This window comes from Lygodium microphyllum, chromosome 23, assembly GCF_053477565.2.
Source record: "Lygodium microphyllum isolate KBCC chromosome 23, Lygodium_microphyllum_v1.1.10, whole genome shotgun sequence".
Lineage (NCBI taxonomy): Eukaryota > Viridiplantae > Streptophyta > Polypodiopsida > Schizaeales > Lygodiaceae > Lygodium > Lygodium microphyllum.
The window spans coordinates 54,254,643-54,273,093 of record NC_141157.1 but is presented as its reverse complement, the minus strand read 5'-3'; the positions used below and the strand labels follow the sequence as shown (position 1 = coordinate 54,273,093).

At 40.6% G+C, this 18,451-nt stretch overlaps 1 pseudogene; it reads right to left on the bottom strand.

The window, feature by feature from the left end:
- Nucleotides 1-6,397: 6,397 nt before the first annotated feature.
- LOC148016196 (potassium transporter 11 pseudogene) lies at nt 6,398-7,384 on the bottom strand (annotated as a pseudogene).
- Between the last annotated feature and the right edge of the window lie 11,067 nt (nt 7,385-18,451).

The following is an 18,451-nucleotide window of genomic DNA, read 5'->3' as shown; positions in this document are numbered from 1 at the left end:
TTTTCTCATAAGTAGCCCATATTCCTCTATGACCAGCCCAAGGACTCTCATGAAACTCCCTCATCACCTGTAACTGTGTCTCTCGATCGCAGACAACCCGCAAAGGTAATCCACCTCTTTTCTTCGGATGCTTCCAAAGAAATCCATCCTTGAGAAAATAACCATAGGCTTTCCTTCTGATCTTCTTAAACTCTTCATCTATCCATTCATCTCTTTTGCTTAGTGTACTAAGGTACCTGCCAATCTGCAACCAATCTCCAACATAAAGTTCTTCTGTAAAAGCCACAATATCATAAACATGACAAACATGATCAACCATAGTGGCTGAAATTTCTGCATTATCCTCTTCTGCAAGTAGAGTCTCCTCATCATCATATCTGGCTCTAGACAACATATCTGCCACTGGATTATCCTTCCCTGCTATGTGTTTAAATTCCGGATTTAATGACTTGATGTATGCAATCCATCTCAACATGGCTATATCCGGAGTAGAGCAACTCGTGATCATACCAATCAATGGCAAGCAATCTGTCTCTACCACAACTGAAGCTCCAATAAAGTACTCCTTGTCACATTTGAGAGCCGTGACAATCCCCAATAACTCCCTTTTGATTTGCAGATATCTCCTTTGTCTCTTGTTTAGGACTTTCGCCCCAAACCGAATAGCATACCTATTTCCATCTGCATCATCTTGACCCACAGCCCAACCTATGCCAATTGGACTAGTGTCAACTGTCAATACATGGTGCGCAGATCGGACGCAGGTAGCTCACGTAGTGAATTCCCAAAGGTCCCCAAGAACAAAGCACTCTACTTTTTAGCACAAAAACCAATGTAAAAACAAGCACGACATGAGACAAGAGACAAATTGGGTTGAATCTCCCCCATGCCTTGTGTGAGCGCTTCACAAAGCATGTATTTAATATATATTTCCAATCTTTTTGCTCAAAAATAGCCCAATTACAAAAATATGACAAGCTTTTAGCTTTTGAGTTTGCTTTCTACCAAAAATAGGAAAATAAAGCTAATGGACGGTGCCCAAAGAGTCTGGCACGCCCAATCTCAATGTTCAAATAAAAATAACATATCCAGGCGCATAAGCGCATACAAAATAATAATAAATAATCGATGTCTCTATAGACATAATCAAAATATAGGCGTGGCGCCTATCAAAATATAGTCCAAAGATCAGAAACCCGCTAGACTCCAATGCTTTCCTCCGCCACTGCTGCTATCTCTACACATCAACTGAAGCATTCACAATCGTTAGTAAAATAACACAATTAAACCGACAAAAGTGAATACCTAGCAGTCTTCAGCTACATAAATAAATCAACTGGTTAGAAATAAATCCTAACCTTAATTTATTACGAGTGCGCACTCTAAACTCATAAACGTTTATTAATTTAATATGCATTTTGCGGAATCACCCGCTATGGAATCACCCATGTACACACTAAATTAATGAAACGCCCGAAAAGGACAGGCGTCCCCATCAACTTCTCGCACAAAGAATCCTCTTTGCGTATGAGCCCCGGTCATCTAAGTTTACGGAATCCACCGTAAAACCTCACGGAATCCACCGTGGAATATGCCTCCTGGCATCAATACAATAGGCCTATCACAATTATAATCCGCTTTCCTGAGAGTAGGAGCATTCTGCAATAACTTCTTCAATTTCCGCATGGCTCTAGTGTGACTCTCATCCCAATAAAATTTCTGCCCCTTTCGAAGCAGCTGATACAAACAATCTGCAATGTGTGCAAAATGAGGTATCCAAATCATATAAAACACACAAGCACCAATGAATCTCCGTACCTCTGAAGTAGTAGAACAATACTCTGCAATCTTGCCTATAGCATTCACCTTATCAGGTGAGGGTTTCCTGCCATAATATCCACACATATGCCCAACAATGACAACCTCATTCACTCCAAAAACAGATTTTTGCCCTGAAAGTGTCAAGTTCACTTCTTCTAACCTGGTCAAAATCTTCTCACATGCTGAAATATGATCAGCCACAAAGTATCTGCATCCCTGCTCATTTAGGCTCTCATTCTTCTCTTCTTCTGCACACCCCTTAATGGGCACATCATCCAAGAAAGGCATAGTAAGCTGAGGTATGTAATCACGAAGAACCTTATGCATGGCATTCATCATATGCGCAACAGAATTAGTGGCACCTTGAGGCAAGGTACACATCCTGATAAGCCCAATAGGAGTTCTCATGGTGGTTATGTCCCTGCTTTCCAAAGCCAGCTGAAACTGATCATAACCTGAATACAAATCACCCAAAGAATAGATGGCACGTCCAGCAAATGCCTCTGCAAACTCATCCACAACTGGACCTATACCAACATTCCTGATAGTAACTCTGTTCACTGGCTGCATGTCCTGAATAAATCGAAGAGTACCATTCTTCTTTGGAACTGTAAACCACCTGTTTGAGTATGGTGCAGATGAAGGCTCAAGGATTCCCATCCTGATTTTCTCATTCAATAAATCAATCAGCTTTGGCAAGTGTGCTTTAGGCACTGGAATAGGTCGGAGATTCCATGGAATATGAGGAATAGTAAAAATAACCATAGGAGCAACAATATCAGGATTCACACATCCAATCTCATGTGGGACAAAAGCAAATCCCCTTCCACGACGCTCAAGCATCTCCTGAAAGCATTGCTTCTCCATGGGTAACAAGAAATCACCATTTCCAATTTTCAATTCAGCAAGTGTCTCTGCTGAAAATTTATGACCAATATGCTTCGGATTCCTCAAAATTTGCTGTTTAGCAGCCCTCTCTATTTGCTGATCACTGTCAGGTGGAAGCGGTATAGCAACCGGCTTCACCTTCTTATCCACAGTTTTGTATTTCGTGTCAACCCTGGCTTCATTACGCTCTTCTGCATTACATAAACCTTGCTGTAAATCAACAATTCTACACTCCAATGGCTGAATATTCTCAGCCCTCTGCTCTATGGACTACATAGAAACAGCCCCAAACTCTGAATGCTGAAATATTTCAGCAGTAAACTCTGTTGGCTGAAAATTTTCAGCCCTCTGTCTCTCTGAAAGCTGATCATAACCAGCTAGAAACTCTGTTTGCTGAATTTCTTCAGCACTCAATACTCTTTGCTGAGTTACCTCAGCCTCTGACTCAATCTGTGACATAAAATCTGCAATTTCATGAAACATGTTTAGGGACTGCACTAATACATTACCATGACAATTCAGCATGTCAGTTTTCAGCATATCTCTCATCTCTGTCATCGTATCTGCACAAATCACACTGTCATACATACCATCTATTTGCTCATCATCCTCCAAAATTCCTGCATTTTTCAAATTTTTCTCCTTCCTACATATATACTGCCTGGCAGCTCTAGACAATCTAGAAGTCTTCTGATAGCTCATTGAACTGTTTGCTGAAATCCCAACATAACCGGAGGAGAAAACACTGCTGCTGCCAGGAGGCGAGAACTCCAATCTCCTCTCCTCTGTACCACCGTCGTCTTGCGAAACGACGGTACCTAATGAAAACCCGAATCCCTCACAGTGGGCAAGGGTGCATCTCTGAGAGTATCCCTGTTTCTAACATGGTTCACACATACAGTCATAAACTGAACTGCTCTCATACCATCTTTATTGCGAATCCATGCATAAGCAGATCCATCATCCATGACCTTTGTCTCCATGCGCATCTCTTTAATGAATGGCTGACCAAGAATTATGGGATAAGAGCATGAATCCTGCACAAAAAAATGAAAATCCTCCTCTACATCACCAATAGAAACCCTGACACTAGGGCAAGCAGCATATAAATCACCTGCAGTGTTATTGGCGGCTCTCATACGCCACCCATGCTCTACATCCATAGGCCATCTGTTACTCTCATAAACTCCACGAACAATGAGATTAATCTCTGAACCATGATCAACCAATGCAACATAAGGCACCTGTTTTTCTCCAACCTTTACCATCGTCTCTGTAGTTGCCCTAGCCCAATGGCTCCGCGAAAAGTGACTACGCGGTATCAAAACAGGCTCATCAATTTCAGCATAATGCATAGGCTGAACCCTCTTCTCTACCTGTGGCAAAACAGAAGCATTATCAACCATAACCTCATCATCATCCTCATCCAACTCTCCAATCAAAACTCCCTGTGTATCAGTGGTAGCCAATGCATGTCTTTTCCTCTTCAGGACCTCCTGAAACTGATCCTGAAACTCTCTTTTTGAGATGCCCAAAATCTCAAAAATAGTGAAAGTCACCTCACTGCCAAGTATTTTATCATTAAAGATTTTCTTCATATCTGTAGATGTCTCAATATCGGACATCAATCTGAATCCTGGCTGCTTTCTCTCTCTAGGCTCTTGCCTCTTTTCTCTCTTTTGAGCATCCTCCATCTGTCAATCTGGCCCTGGTCGTGAAGACGGTCCTGCAGTAGGTGGAGTAACAAACTCACCCCCTCTAGTCTTCTTAGCTGCACTTGGATTGTCTTCATCCCTCTTATGCTTCTCCTCAACAAATACATCTGCACCATGAGATTTAGCCAAATAAGCATAAATAGAATACCTGTCAACAGGCGAGTCCCAACCTGTCTCTGATCTGATGCTAGAGCCTGCACTAGTCAAAACAGTTTGCTGAATTTTCCCCTTGTTTGCAGACTCCATAGCATAAGTCCATAGTGCGGACTGAGTCTCTGATCCCTTCTCAATCTGTACTCCATATGCAGAAGCATCACCTCTAGCCGTCACATAAGAAGTACGCGCAGCCATGTCCTCCACTAACTTCTTCATTCCACCTTTACCAAAGTTGGTAGCAAGTGGAGCTCTTGTCTCAGTCAACCAAATCTTACCATCTTGCCCCCAATATACCAAATTCTGCCTCCTTGCATCCTGGAAAGAGTCACAATCCCTGCAATGCTGATGCTCCGTACTATCACACCAAATACATCTCCGATCTCTCCTAGGTGCACTAGGAGCACTCCTAGGTGCAATAGGAGCACTAGAAGAAGTAGCAGGCGCAGTCGAAGCAAACTGCTCCTTCAACTTACCCACCAACTCCGCTTTGACTGACTCAAGTGTCAAATCTGTGATACCTTTGATTATGTCATCAAGAGAAGTAGGCACCGATGGAGCAGATGGTTTAGGAGCAGAAGGTGTAGGCATCGGTCGTGGAACAGGAGGAATAGGTGGAGTAGAAACAGTAGGCACTGGCATAGGCCAAGAAACTGGCTGAGGAGGAGAAGAAATAACAGGGGTAGAAGTAGGCATAGGAGCAGATGATGATGTAGGTGTCATGGAACCATTCTGTAGGCGAGTCTTCCATATCCTCCTCTTGGTCAATGTCGAGACTGCATCCTGAGCATCCTGCCAATCAGTTTTAAGACCCATAGGCTTCGTGCGATCTTAAAGAAGCTCACCCAATTCTTCTTGAAGAGCAGGATCTGCAGCTTGCAAGAAAAGCTCAACTTTTTCAACATCCAATGCTCTTTGTTCAATGGCATCAAGCTGACTATACCTCTCTTCGAATTCTCGAATCAACTCCGAAGCAGCAAGACCTTTGTTTAGCATGTAGACCCACTCTCGGAATGACTGCCGAGTAGCCATACCAAAGTCCTCAAGGAAGTATTCTTCTTTTAGAGCCTTCTTAAAATCTTGCCAATGTGTATTTTGAATAAATAAATCAGTCACCTTTGTCCTCAAAGCAGGTGTGACAAGACGAAGGAAGAACTTACTCATAAGTCCAGCAGGAACTCCAAAAAACCCCATCTTGATCTCATATGTCTTCAAATATGCTGAAACATTACGCCCATCAAATAGCTTCTTCTCACTCTCAACTGCTTCAATAGCCTTAGTCGCGCTGTTTGCATTCTCCTGCTCCGAATAGAGTTGCCTTTGCTGAGACAACTATTGTTGATGCAATTGTTGTTGCTGCTGCATATACATTTGTGTTTGCTGATTTTGGAGTTGCATATACATGGACATATTCTGCAAAATCTGTTTTAGATCCTCCGTTGAAGTACTTGACGCAGCAGTCATAGATGGAGCTGAAGTAGAGGCAGCTGGAATTGTAGAAGAAGCTGAAAAAGAGGCTGAAGTGTCTCCCATCCTGAAATTTCTGCGACGCTTTCACGTCGGGTTCACCAAAGATGTCGAAGGGTTTTCGAAAGCCAAGTCGCGACCACTGAGGACTTTGAATAATTTCAGGATAGAAGATTCAACATATGAATAATCCTATTGATCAATTTTCCACGTAGCAACAAGTTCCAGACGACTTTGTTTTATGGTTGTGAGTGTATTCCTTCAGATTTCATGACAGCATTACAATATGAATGGATTATGGCATCTTCACATGGCTCTTGTAAGTTTCGTAAAGCTGAATAATGCTTGACACCTCAAACTCCAACATACATGTGAATGCAGGAAATAGCCAAAGGTGCCCAGCCACCCTGGTCAAACTTGACAAGCACAGATGAGAAGAAGACTAGTTCAACGATCAAGCAGACCGAAACGAAAATGAGTATCAATATGACATTCGTCCGCCATACTAGGAGCATGACGAGAGCCATAAGTATGGTTGTCACAAGCATCACAACCACAACAGCAATTCCGTAAGCATTTCCAAGTTGAACAGTTGTCTGAAAACCTGCTGTCACGATTATGCACAGTACCATCAGTATCCAGTTGATTTCTGGAATGTAAACCTGACCTGGAAAGTTATTAGATGTGTGAACCACCTTCACCCTCGGGAAACAACCAAGTGCAACTGATTGCTTGATGATAGAGAATGTGGCAGAAATAGTTGCTTGGCTAGCAATGATAGCAGCAATTGTTGCGATCACAAACATGGGCCAGTAAAGTGGAGATGGAATACAGTTGTAAAATGCCTGTTCCACACTATCAAGATTTTCGGATAGGAAGGCAGCTTGTCCAATATACGAGGCAAGCAAGCACGGAAACACCAAAAATGCGAATGCAACAATAATCCAGCTGACAGACAAACCCTTTCCAATCTGAGTGTTCTTTCATTGACTTCTCATTTGGAGTCCCTTTAATACCTGAACAGGCAATGGTGAGAAATGTCCTAGATCTGCATATAATGCTTCAGTCCCAGTTATGCTGAGAAGTATGCCTCCTAATGACAGCCAGCTTTGCAGTGTGTGTGTTGTGAAGTATCGCACCAGATAAACAGGTAAAAATGCTCTCAACACCGAAAAGTCGTGCTTGATTATATTGTAAAGTCCAATGGGACCAATCACCAGAAACCAAATTAGAAGGGCTGGGGCGAAGAACCAACCAACTCTGTCTGTGCCAAAACGTTGCACACTAAATAGAACCACTAAGATGGCACATGCTATTGCTATGACGTGATCATTTTTCATCTGTGGATACTCAACTTTGATCCCAGTTACAGAAGAAAGGACTGAGATTGCAGGTGTGGCTAACTACAGATAGTAGACGAGACAACGTTCTAGAAGAAGAAGCAGAAGTAGGATCGATCCAGAAGAAGACGAGATATGGATCTTTAATAGTGTCTCCGCTTTCCTCCTTTTTGTGCTCTTTTTCTTTAATCTTGCTGAGGTTCCAATTACAAAGTAAGAAGAGAAGAGGGATGTAAGATCGCCGCCATTGCCACTGTCAGCGTCAACGAGAAAAGCCTTTCACGCCAAGTGGAAACAGCACAGAAGAAGAACACCCACATCCTCTCTCTCCTCCTTGTGGATCTCTCAGAATTATCAATTTTTTTTTCTTTCCTCTCCTGTCGATCCTCTTCAGAGCTTCCCTCTGATTTCCTTCAAGTCGAAGCATACTCCTTGTCGCAGTCGCAGAGAAAAACAAGTCTTTTTCTGTTCAGCCTCCTTCTTCCGCATTAGTCTATTTTCTAACATTCGTCACTATTCCCCCCCCCCCCAGAGTGCCATTCTTTTCGTTCATTCTGCCCCCCAAGAAAAACCAGAGAGGCCTCCCTTTTCGCTCCCCTTTTTCAGGATTAGTGGCCCTTTTCTTTTTTCAATACATACGCAGATTGTGCCTATCAAAAAGTAGCCTCCTTCTTCATAAATGGAGAGTGATAAGGATAGCACAATCTCCAATCAAAGATTAGCATAGCATGTACACAACTTGCCCCTTCAAAATAGATTAAACAGTGCTGTACTGCCACCTGAAGTAGCACTATTACTTGTCGTGGGGGGGGAAGGGTCCACTAAAGTAATCAAGACGATGAGGCCTATAGAAGCCGAAACATGCTACCACTATGCGTATCCATCTTGGTGAAGTGGGCAAAACAAACACCAGCAACAACAATGTGCACCAAAAAGAACCCACCTCGCACACACAATCTCACCAATTGTATGTATTGATGATGTCTTCCGTTTGATTTCAATGGCAAATACTCCAAAAAGGAGCACCTGAGTTGTCGTCTCACTTGCATACCACAAAGGGCCATTGACACCATACTCCCATGTAACATTAGAGCTTTGCAAAATAGTAGCTGCCCAAGTCCACTGTGATACAATGACACTCACAATCAAGCCTGTCTTGATGCTCCTACTAGTTGTATTGCACCATTCTGAGGTGTGCTAAACATCAAGCAAGCTCTCACATTTGGCAAACATATCCACCAATGTACTTCGACTTGCATCTCTTGGAATTAGTTTAGTACTTCCTCACAAAGCCCATATTCGGCATATCTTGAAATAAGTGTAGCCCATGAGATTGCATCTCGAGTTTCCAATCTATCAAAAACTCCCTGTTTTTCTCCATCTTCGGCATAGAATGAAAGAGCAAACATAACAACTAAGTATGTACAAAGTATCAAATCACACACACGACTTTTGGGTGGTTTCACACCTCGAATGCGCAGCAATACGACAACGGGTAGCAACCCCTAAGCCAAGAAAAAGATGCATGTGGTGTGATGGTTTGCAGCATGAGAGAAAAGATTGTGCTTCTTATCAGGAGGCCTTGGTATGACAGCTCATATGTTGGAAAGATGGCAAGATCCATGCACAAGAAACGGGATTGCCTTCTCTTGCTTTGAATTTTGGAAAGGGGGATATGTGGAAATTGTTAAAAGACTTGGCTATTCAAAATGCTTATGCGACTGTACATGCTTCTACTTTTAGTCTACAGTTGGATAGAATGCATGGCCAAGTGATAGTTGGTGGTCCAAAGGAAGTAATATGGACACATGCTTTGCATGCAGCTAAAAAGAGAAAAGTTACTGATAGTGAAATGTCTCATGCAAGGCAAGACATTCATCACATAACTGGTTGGGAATCACCGGTACGTGCATGTTCAATGGATGCATATTCAGCAAAAGGGCAAAACACGGATGTGCATGTGGAAGAGAAATAGAAGAGAGATGAAGATAATACAATGATATCTAAGGAAGTGACAAGAAGAAGTGTGGATTTGACTAAAGCTGCAAATCAGCCACCTCTTGAGCATGTTATGGAAGAGATTGGGCAAGAGCAAAAATATGATAACAAGGAAGAGGGCAAATAGTTGGGATATAAGTTGCACTCTAATATTGAGACATGCACATATGCCTTGAAGGATCCTGTAGTGGAAGAGTCAGCCATTGCATCTACAGATTTTCTTAATGTATCTGAAGTTGCACTCTGATATTGAGACAGGCACAGATGCCTTGAAAGATTCTGTAGTGGAAGAGTCAGCCATTGCATCTACAGATTTTCTTAATGTATCTGAAGAGGTTTATGAAAATCATGTTTTACTTGATGCAGGGACTCAAAGGGACATTGGTGACTTGTTGGATGCACATGATTTGTAGGATGATACAATTATCATTTATGAGACATCTCATGAGCTCGAGGATATGCCTTTACAGGATGTTAGATATGATGCTCCACAAATTGGTGAGAATATGTTGAATGCAAGCGAGGCTCAATTTATGTTGGATGTGGAGCAAAAAGGTTATCAAAAGAAACTTTCTATGTGAGTTGGACTTTGAAAAAACAGACATGTTGCTATGTATTTGTTTATGGGTTCATTGATAGTATGTATATGGGGATTCAACAGCCTCTAGTGTATGATGTACACCCAAGGCCTTATGACCCTAGAGGGGGTACTAGGTATGGCTCAAGAGTTGTACAAATGCTGTGTATTTTGATCTATGATCCAGGGGGATGCCTTCTTATGTGCATGATGAGCAACAAGTTCATGCTATGGGTGTTTGAACTGGGCAGTGCATCAGTGGCACATACCGGAGGATGTGCAGGTTTAGAGGGGGTGGATGTCGTGCCACTACATAGATAGAGTGTGAAAAACTCTAGAGTGCATCATCATCCGACTTTCTTATTGATCTAGAAAGTCAATGTCATCTGAGTCATTAGTGCTAGTATCGGTGGCACAGATGGTCCAAAAATACTAGCTTTTTGGAAAATTTTAGTCTATTTTTTATATTATTTATTGTAAATATCCTAAAAATATAGGAAAACTTCTAGAATAGAGTGACATGCAAAAAGCAAGTTGCTTTTTCAGCAAGTTTTGGATTTTTCATGAAAAAGAAAGATGGGCAAAATCGTGCACATTGCAATCGCAATTGACACAGAAAACAACACTTTGAACTGGGAGAAGAAGAAGGAGTGATTTGGGAGATCCCTGATCAGGTGTCTTGGGGTTTTACCCCTCTTTCGAAGCCAACGAAGCCATCAAATTTGGGTTGTGAGCACCAGAGAAGAAACTGTTATTTTGATGCACATTTTTGGTCTACGAAGGAGCTCCAATATATCTAATGCTTGGAGATTGCTTCTCACTAGTGCCAAACAAGGGATTTCAAGTTCTGTGAATACATATTGATTTGATTCATTGTGCTTCGTCTTTATTGTGTTTACCTCTTGTCTATTCTTTTCCTTCTCTTCCATCTCCTATCTCTACTTCCTTCTATCTTTGATCCTCTCAATGGATACGACCTTTCGACTAAAACCCCACCGACATCACAATCAGCCCACTACCTACACATCACCGCCAGCCGTCCATGCCTTGTTGAGCTACCACTACTCTACCATTCACTGGCGGCCACACGTGGTGCCATCGCCGCTACTATCATTGCCCACCGTCGGCATCACTATGCAATGTCGTCGACCTCACCCCATTGCACCATTGACCTCACCTACAGTGGCCATCATCGGCCATCTGCAATGCATGCATAATTGCCCCGCACCACTCGATGTAGCCAGTGCCACCACTTCCCCTGCCTACCCCCTAGCCACGTGGCCACCTCCACCCGCCTGTTCCCCCAAAACCCACCTACCCACCCACTCAAAAGCGCCCCCCCGGCCACCAAAAGACCCCTCCCCATAAACAACTTGCCTACCCTGTACATGGTATCCCCTCCCACCTCTCTTTTAAAATTAATTAATTAAAAAATAATTACATAAACAACATTCCCTTTTCAACTCGCATTTCAATTAAACAACAACACACCACACCTAACAACACTAAAGCACAAACCCCCACCCCAATATATCTAAATATATATTTCTTTTATTTCCCACCAAAACACAAAAAAATAACCACAAATATTTTTTTTAAAAAAATAAACACAAATAATAAAAAACCCAAAAACAAAAATCCTACGGCCCCTACATCCCTATGTATGTGTGTGTGTGTGTGTGTGTGTATACATATATATATATATATGTGTGTGTGTGTGTGTGTGTGTGTGTGTGTGTGTGTACACACACACACACACACACACACATATATATACATACATACATACATACATACATACATACATATACACACACCTCTGGGGGGTCACTATGTATAAAAATGTGTGTAACGTGAGTTCAAAAAAAGGGAATATAAAAATACATAGGCTTACATATATACATTTATAGAAGGTAATATTTTAAAAGCAATAAATCTATTCACAAAAGGGGTCTTTATATTGAACAAGTAAAGTTTTTACAAAAGGGTATTATTAAATCATAAAATTGGCATGGATCTTTAACAAAAGGATATGATTAACCTCAACAAGTAATCATAGTACCCCTAATGTTTAGGGTATTATACCCACACCCTCTCTCTCTCTCTCTCTCTCTCTCTCTCTCTCTCTCTCTCTCTCTCTCTCTCTCTCTCTCTCTCTCTCTCTCTCTCTCTCTCATACAAGAGGTGGAGGATGAGCGAAAAGACCTAAGATTGAAGAGTCTTTCTCTATTGTGGTCAAGCACTTGGACTTAGATTTTGTAAAGCCAACCCAAAAGAGGAGAAATAGTCATTGTTACATTATTTTGTGGAGTTGCATGCTCTCTCTCTCTCTCTCTCTCTCTCTCTCTCTCTCTCTCTCTCTCTCTCTCTCTCTCTCTCTCTCTCTCTCTCTCTCTCTCTCTCTCTCTCTCTCTCTCTCTCTCTCTCAAAGATATGAAAAAGATGGAATGAATCTTCATTCTTATATTAGAAGTTAATCAAAAGCAATGAGAAAGCAACAGACACATTCAAGACTAAAGTATTCTCTAAAGGCAACTATCATGATTGTTTATACTTCTTTTATTATTAATAGATAGATTATGCATGAGTTATGCATGTAGCGTGACGATTTGATTTTTCTTATTTTTCTTATTCCTTTATATCTCCTCTGTGTGTGTGTGTGTGTGTGTGTGAAACTAGGCTCAAAGGAGTATGACATGAATAGTTGATGGCATTTTTTTTTCTCTTCTTATGAGGTATAAAAGAGTAATTTTGAGAACACTCCAATTTAAGATGCAAGGGACACATAATTAGCAAGTAGCTATGTAAGTCAGCGTAACGACAAGATTTTGTAACACATGCCTTCAAAAGTGATATTACCCTATCATCATACGGCACAAGTTGAGCTTCCTAATAATAACTATTGTGAAAACCTTATGTTTTGTCTTTATCTTTAACATAACATGTACTTTCTTCATACATGTACATATACATAAACACACTTTCTTTATATATGTACATTTATATACATCTACACACATATGTACATCCACACATACATGCATGTCTGCACACACACACACACACACACACACACACAAACACACACACACACACACACACACATAAAGAGAAGTTAATTCACATAATGTAATAGAAAAGAGTTTGAAAATAGCCCTTGGATTAGAAACAAGGGTTTTCTAACCCTTCAAAACTTTCTAATGAGCATGACATTAACAAACCTGTCAAAGAAGCGGAGATATCTCAAGACAAGGGGGAAACTCTTTTGAGGAAGCCACAAGAAAGAAATTCTCATTCTAATCAATTACAAGCCAATGATTCTCATGCATCTTTTTTTTTATAACTTTGTTCAAACAAGAGCTGAATATCTTAAATAAAGGGTTAATAGCATTACACGGACTAGTATTGACAAAAATAAGTTACACTAGTGAGGGCCAATACTAAGATACCTTCCAACAAGTAAAGATAGTCTCAAAGAGTGTAAAACATATAGAATGTTGATGTGCTCTTACTAGCCCAATTATGTTAATGTATAGGAAGTTATTATTTTTACACATTGCATCCAAATTTCATTATCCATGGTCTAATGGAAATAGAGTGAAAGTCACTAAAATGGTTTTGAAGCAAGCACAATATACATGCTTTTTTATCATGCAAAAGCTTTGTGACCAAGCTTTCATATGTACTGCTATTAATCAAGAGACCTTAGATGCATTACCTTATGCAGTGTCCAAACTTTCTTATCTAGTGCTGTTAATCAAGAGAACTTAGATGTACTATTGTTGGCCCTTTCATCCTAGAAAATGTAATAACACACAAAAACTAGGGGTTCAAATGGCACAAAGCTCTCATGAAATTAGCTTCACATACATCATCATTGTCTCTTTGTTTACTAGTTGTTATGACAAGATCAATGTGGATCTAGTCACATGGAGTGGTGATATGACGACCAAAACTATTTGGTGGTAACCATCTCATTTTCATGATACCATGTGGAGGTAAGTGGTGGTTAGGATACCATCTTGGACTAAGCCTCAAGGAGTTAACCACAATGACCTTTACCAGCGTTCCTCATACTATGGGTGGAATTACGATACGAGACATTATGAAACTCACATATGGGTGCAAAGCGATACCCTCTACATGCCCCCTACTAGTGGCTAGTTACATATGTAACATAGGTAAAAGGGACTATGCATGTAGTCCCATCATATGCTAGACCCTACTTTGAAGCAACCATATAGTTTGTAGAATGTGCATTGATGAAGTTTACATGAAAACATGGATTCGTAGTCCATTGGAAATGGCTAAAGTTGCAAGAAATGTTTTGTTAGTGGCATGAAATAATTGTGTGAGATTTTGTTAGTAGTATATGGTGCACATTGTAAGGCTTTCTCATAAGAGCCTAAATAGGACTCAAGGTATGATTGGATATAAGCATACACATAGTGATTTGACTTAATGGAGGTTATCTATGGATAAATCAAGGTCTTATGCATCAACTGTTATCTCAATCATGATGGTGGGGACTAGTCCATTGTTCATATACCTTTGCAAAGTATAAGTCATTAATGATCACAAAACTTGATTATGTGTCTATCCTAGCTCCGACCCATTTTCCGACACACTCGATTGCCTGCACCTATCTACAAATGAATTTAGACCCAATAGATTATTAGATCTATATTCTTACAGTGCAACCAAATGAAAAAGACTAGCGCCTACAATTATAGAAAGTAATAGGTGATACGAACTGAAAAAACGATTCAAGGTAGCATTATCTACAGAAAACCCACCCCATAGCCAAGTAACTAAGGTATCTCCTATCACAAATATGGCACTTGCTAAACTAGTAATTACGGTAGCTCCCCAAAAACTATTTTTAACCCCAAGAAAATACATAGACTATAAAAGCAGCAACGATCATTAATAAAGGAATGACCACTCCAATGCATGCCTCAACCACCCGCATGCATGCTTAACTGCCCATGCGATCCACCCACCTAGTGTTGGCATGAAGCGCACTATCAAAATTTAACCATACATGGTGGATGAGATGCCTTGAGGAGAGTGGAGTGAACTAGTGGGGTAGTGACTCCATAATGTCTTTATTGTTCCTTCATGTGGCCATTATTACAAGAACATATGTAGATGTAACTGCACTCTCTCTCCCTCCCTCCCTCCCTCCCTCTCTCTTTAAATGGTCTATTCTTCTATCAATCGGGTACCCAAGAAGGAAGGAGAAGCAAGCATCAAATCAGGGGCAAGAAGTCAGCACAAGACCCTCCTCTAGTTCTGTCTCTCTCTTGCTTTGTGGCAGCAGACATCTGTATGTTCAGGAACACAAACATACACAGGTGCTAGCATGCACTATCATGTTGGTAGTAGTAAATTGATTTTACAATAATTGTTCCTGGTCTGACTATGGCCGATGACTGCAATATGTGTTCCTCACAGGTCTACGATGATTTTGCAATAATTATGGTTTGCAATCAGAGGTTGCGACGGTATAAAAGACCCTCTTTAGCCTGGTAGTAAGCACCATAGCAGAGTCGCTTATTGCCACCGTTTTATACCCTCTTTAGCCTGGTAGTAAGCACCATAGCAGAGTCGCTTATTGCCACCGTAGCAGAGTTTGCGACTCTGCAATCAGCAACAACGGACTGGTAAACAATGGCCACCATAGCAGAGTTTGTGACTCTGCAATCAGCAACAGACTGGTAAACAATGGTCGCCGTAGCAGAGTTTGCGACTCTGCAATCAACACCGTAGCAGAGTCGCTTACTGCCACCATAGTAGAGTCTGTGACTCTGCAATCAACACCATAGCAGAGTCGCTTACTGCCACCATAGTAGAGTAATTTGTGACTCTGCAATCAACACTGTAGCAGAGTCGACTCTGGAATCAACAACCGACTAGTAAACAACGGCCTGGCATTGTACTCGGACGATAGCTGATGCTATTCTTGCGTTGTTGCTGCAAACAACGGACTGGTAATACCGGATGATAGCTATTCTTGCGTTGTTGCTGCAATTGATAGTAGCTGATGCAATCGGTGGCTTTGCTGGTTGCTTTACTGGTAATGAGCTCAGCGTAGCACAGGTTGCGATCTGTCTAAAACGATCTGGCATTTTCGGAATAGTTGTGTCTCTACAGGTTGCGATCTCTCTACAATACTCTGGCACTGTCGGAATAGTACACAACTATTCGTGTGTTGTTGCTATAATCGATATCTGAGGCAATCGATGACTGGTCCACAACTGACTAACTGGTACACAGCTGACTAGCACCTATCCCTCTCCCTTAACTCCCTAGGAAAATCAAATAATCCACCCTGAAGAAGTAGGGCGGGAAGGCATCAATAGCATTTTCAAGTTTCACTCTGGAGCATTCAATGGGGGCCTCGCAATAGCACCCATCAGCCACCTGGAGGCTAATAGGGGGCTTGCCAGAGCACCTGTTAGTAGAGCACCTGTTAGTCACCTGCTTCATCAGCAGCACCCATCAATAGCATTATGAAGTTTTTGATCAACCCCAGCAATGCCATCAAGAGCATCATCAAATGATTAAGTGCCCATGATCAAAGACAGCAAGCATTTGCAATAGTATCATGTTTAGGACCACCCCCGACAATGCCATCAATGCTATCATTAATGATCGAGTGCGTGTGACCAAATCCAGTAGTCAACAAAAGCAAAGTCAACAGAGGTTAGTAGCTCATTTTGAAGGAATACATAAGGCATTCATTGCTAACAAAAAATATGAGTTTCAGCATAGTAATAGTCGTACAAATAATGTGTTTTGTATGAGTGCAATGATTCCAAGTAGAGGGTGTTTTCTTTTCCATAATACATGGCTTGAAATCACATCATCCCCAATAAGAGTTGTGTTGAATGATAATGGAACCCCCTATGTGTACAAACTCAATAATAAAAGGAAGTAGGGTTATTACAAACTCTATAAACTAGGGAAGGATGCCATGCCTTAATTGAGAGAGAGAGAGAGAGAGAGAGAGAGAGAGAGTAGCCTTCTCATTGGCAAATATGAATCACTCAAAACATGTTGCTGGGTGTTTGGAAGGACTCCATAATGTTCAAAGATCAATTATCAATGTTTCTTTAGGTAAAAGATTATTGTGTTGTCCGCTATTGGAGGAAATGAGGGTTTTATCCCATATTAATATTATAATAAAATGCTTGAATCTTTCAAGGACTTTTTTCTTCTATGATTCAATCCACCATTACATGATGTGACATTTATATTGATGGTAGAGTTCAAACTAATGAATGCATATATGGTTGCTTTGTCTCAACCTTTTCCTTGACATGCAAACATCAAGCCACAAAGAGTTACATGTAATATGATTGGCCCCTCTACCCTACAAAGTGAAATGGTTGAGTGAAAGGGGGAAAAAACTAAAAGCCTTGCACTACTGGATAGTAGGGAATTTTTTCAAGGGTATAATATCTTTTACAAGATTTTGCTTAGGTAATGTTAAATAAATTGTTTGATCAGTATACTTTTTAGGGTTATTACTTTCATTGTAGGATTTATTGCATGTGTAAATCTACTATTTCCATATGATCAATACATGTTTATATGATTGCACTTCGCACAAGTTAAGGGGCCATAGTTCTCACCTAGTGTACGAGTAGTGTACTTGGTTTGTGCATGCCATTGTTAATGCCATTTCCATGCACAAGTGAACACATGCACACTTTAGGAACATTTAATATGGGTCGTTGTAGTGTTTAGGAGTACTTTTCTATCCCCCATATAAAGCTCACATTTTTCCTGTATCTAAACATTAGCTATTGTTTAGTATACTTGGTTTGTATGTGTACTTGCAGATTCATTCACAATAAGAAGAGTGTGTCAAGTAGCATTAGAAGACCTCTCTCTCTCTCTCTCTCTCATTCGACTCATTAGGAGCTGATAAGTGAGATTCTTTCTCTTCAATTATCTTTTGAAGGTGTCTAACTTATGAAAATATTGTATATAAGACCATTGAACGTTAATTAAGCCAATACATGACCCATCATGATAGTCCAAATTATACATGATTGTTGATTGGAGTACCAAGTTCTAACATATGACATGACCTTATATATAGTTCAAAACCTTTTTGGAACTTTCAAATGGCATTCATTCAGGAGAGAATATATCCTTTACACTATGGCTACGTAGTACTTTACACTTTCTTTTGCAAATGGATTACACTAAACATGGTATCCATGTCCCAAGTCCATTTGGCTTGGCACTACATGATACTATATTTAGTGTCATTATTTTCACATCTAAAGAGACAAATTTTACATAATCTTATTATGCGTCATGTTACCCAATGTAGTAACTATACACAAACTACTCATAATCTAATAGGAGCCTAATGCAAGATCCAACAGAGAATATTACTAAAGAGATATAAAGATTATTGATAAAGCATGAGGCTGATCAATTTATGGAGTTTAGGAAGAATAGCTAGTGATGAC